Source organism: Bufo bufo, chromosome 5 (genome assembly GCF_905171765.1).
Source record: "Bufo bufo chromosome 5, aBufBuf1.1, whole genome shotgun sequence".
Lineage (NCBI taxonomy): Eukaryota > Metazoa > Chordata > Amphibia > Anura > Bufonidae > Bufo > Bufo bufo.
This window is the reverse complement of record NC_053393.1, coordinates 105,658,780-105,662,387: the sequence shown is the minus strand read 5'-3', so window position 1 is coordinate 105,662,387 and position 3,608 is coordinate 105,658,780.

Genomic DNA, 3,608 nt, shown 5'->3' with positions numbered 1-3,608 from the left:
CATGCTACATGCTGTGATGTCACAAGTTCACAACAATACTTAGTAAACCAATCAGTAATATGTAGTCAGACCTGCTAAAAAGTTGCACGCGTATTGCGCCAAAATATGTGCATCATTAATATATATGCTGGAGCACTCTATCTGCATATAAAGCTATTGTAATGTTCTGCCGTGCCAACCATTTTCTCCAGTCTCAGGAAACCTCTAGCAGCTTGAAAAATTTAGCAAAAGTGACCCACGCCTGTATTGCGCGCCCAATACGCGCATATTGCCTTGCCGATTTTTGCAATGAAGAAAATTATGTCGAATTCTCGAATTCGCAAATTTATGACGAATATTCACCCAAATATTTAGGAAATATCGCAGATTCAAATATTTCCCCGTCGCTCATCACTACTTCCCAGTTATCTCTGCAACTTTGTGATTCTCTGGCATCAACATCCTGTTGACAGGCACCACGTGACCACTGCAGCCAATCATTAAATACAGCGGTGATCTGTCACTCGTGTGGCACGGGAACCAGGTCTTTTTAAGCGCAGGCCTCTCTAGTGACCAGGAACATGGGAGCACACATAGGCTGGTGCATTTTCCTATAGTTTGGAAGCATGTCCACTGCTGATGGATTGAGGGTGTTCATAACTACGGAAACGAGCAGTGTATAATGTGATGGAAAAATTAATCCAGCTAGCAAAGGAAACAATATGGACAATCACAATAAATTAGTAAGTGCCTTGTAATAACTTTCTCCACATGATAAATGATATTTACTGAAGTGAGACAACCCCTTTAAGTGTCTGCTGGCAAGCTTGTTGACCATTTCTTCCAAAAGTACCCGAAGAGCTGTGAATTAAGCTATAGCATATAAAACAGGGCCAGTGCAAAATAAGTACAGTTAAAGGGGTTATCCCATGATTAATGTAAAAAATTAAAATAAGAAGTCATATGGTACATGACAATCTCTTTCTACATTTTATTGAATAACTCAGTGGCTATACAAAATTTTTAATTACATGCAATTACAAAAGTATTCAGATTCAGGTGCTGGTTTGAAAACTGTAGAATATTTTCTGTCGGACAACCCCTTTAATGTACTGTAATTCAACTGTAAAATGGTGCTCAGATATGGATTTTACCTTTTAACTTGACAATTTAACATCTTAGATGCACAACTTTGCCAGTTGCAAAGTACAAATGTCTGCCCAGCAACTACGCAATGGAAATTCATATGCAATTTAAATCTGATGAGGCTGATATGAATTACAATGTTAAGATGAAAAGTAGAATATTAGGACATTAAAAATAATGTTTTGGGACTAGCAGAAATAATATGACTTTAGAATATAAATCTCTAATATATCGGTTAGTTTTGTTATAAATTAGTTTAATCTATACATTGTAATTTAGGAATCCTTTCACCAGAAATGTGGTGCCAAAAATACTCAAAGCCGTTTTTGTGCAAAAATTTGTGACTTTCTGCAATTTTACATTCTCTTGCTACTTTAGAAAATTGGGTGGGAAAGTTGCCATGATTCACTAGGTTAATTAGGTGCAGGTCAAATTTTCAATGGTGACTTTTTAAAAGGTTTTTCTTACTCCGGTATGGAGGTGTAAAAACAGCAATAAGAGCTTTAGGCAAGTGTGTCATTTTAAAGGGGTATTCTGGTAGATAAAAGTTATTCCCTATCCTACCGCTGGGACCCCCACCCATCATGAAAACAGGGGCCACGTATCCCCTGCAGGCCCCCTGCTCCTCCCCTGAGATGACCGGAGTGGCTGGTTGCACATGTGCTTGGCTACTCCATTCATTTCTATAGAAGTTCCGGAGATAGCAGATTAGAGCATTTCTGCTATACAACTCCCATATACTGTCGATAGAGTGAAGCTTTTACCTACTGGAATACCCCTTTAAAGATGTGCCAAATGTATCAAACAATGTGCAACGTTTGATACATTTTGTGCACATTACTTAATTCAGACTCAACTAAAAATTCATTTAATAATGCCCCTTCTGATCGTTAGTATTTAGTTAGTAAAGTCTATTTGGTCTACAAAATGCATTGTGTACAAGAAGAATCAACATCATCTGTATATTTATTCTGTATATGTAAAGAGGTTCTCCGGGCTACAGATATTGATGAACTATCCTCCAAAAAGGGCGTCAATATAATATCGGTGATGGTGTGACATGTGAACCCGCACTGCTATACAGTGAACGGAGCTGGAGGCAGACAGCTTTGTACGCCATGTAGTGGCCGTTCCAGGGTACCGCAGTTCAGTTCCCATTTCCAGATGCAGAAAACTACACAATGTATGAAGCCTTCTGCTTATGCTCCATATGCTGTTAATTTCCAACAGCCCAAAACAGCTGATGGTGGGGGAGCTGAGTGTTAGTCTACCACCGATCTGAAATTAGTGTCTATACTCTAAATTGCCAGGCTATATACTGTAGCTTCCATTGAGATGAGTGTCAAGTACACTGAAAGATATTCTACACTGAAAATCCTTAAAGTATACTGTAGGTCAATATCTGATTGATGGGGATCTGACTCCCGGCACTCCCACAGATCAGCTGTTTGAAGAGGAGGCATAGTAATAGAGTTTATAACGCTGAAAAAAGACATCTGTCCATCCAGTTCAGCCTGTTATCCTGCAAGTTGATCCACAAGAGAGCAAAAAAAAAAAAACTGTGAGGTAGAAGTCAATTTTCTTCACTTTAGAGAAAAAAAATCCTTCCCGACTCCAATCAGGCAATCAGAATAACTTCCTGGATCAACGACCCCTCTCTAGTAGCTATAGCCTGTAATATTATTACACTCCAGAAATACATCCTGGAGCCTCTTGAACTCTTTTTGTGAATTCACCGTCACCACCTCCTCAGGCAGAGAGTTCCATATTCTCCCTGCTCTTACTGTAAAGAATCCTCTTCTATGTTTGGCAGCTACTTCTTCTTCAAGATTACACTGCACATCGTCTTGCTTTCAGTGGTTGCGTTGTGTAATTAAAGCCGCTTGTTGGAGTGAAGTGAATTACGTTGCGCAACCGAGACGACGAAAAGTCTAATCTTGAAGAAGAAGTGGCGCTTGTACAAAGGATAGGTCATCAATATGGACTGGCTGCACGACCCCTTTAAGAAGTGTTGCTGTTCTAAAACTTTTACAGATGCACGTGCCACCTAGTGGTTGCAGCTATAAAGTATGTCAAGGATGACGTCTCAAGTTCAATTCCAGAAACAAAATGACAAATGATTAAGAAGAAAACCACAGCCGTTAATGAAACTGCTTTGGCACATTTTCTTTGATTATTCATTATATCTGGCAAGCTTTGGCTTGTGTATAGTTGTATAATTGTAGGGAACCCCTCTGTCCAAGTAACACTGAAATTGCAGAGGACCACAAGGGAGAAAAAACCATGGCCAGGTAATTTGCATTCAATTCTAATTGATATGTTATTTGGATTGTTTTTACCACCCCCATGACATGATGCCACCCAATCATTGTACTGTACTGTGGACTCCTCCTCTGAAAGCCCTGCTTTCTGCAACAGGCTCTGGCTTTAGAGTCCAGGCTGCAACATATAAAACGCTGTTATCACTTCCAAAATCCTGCAGC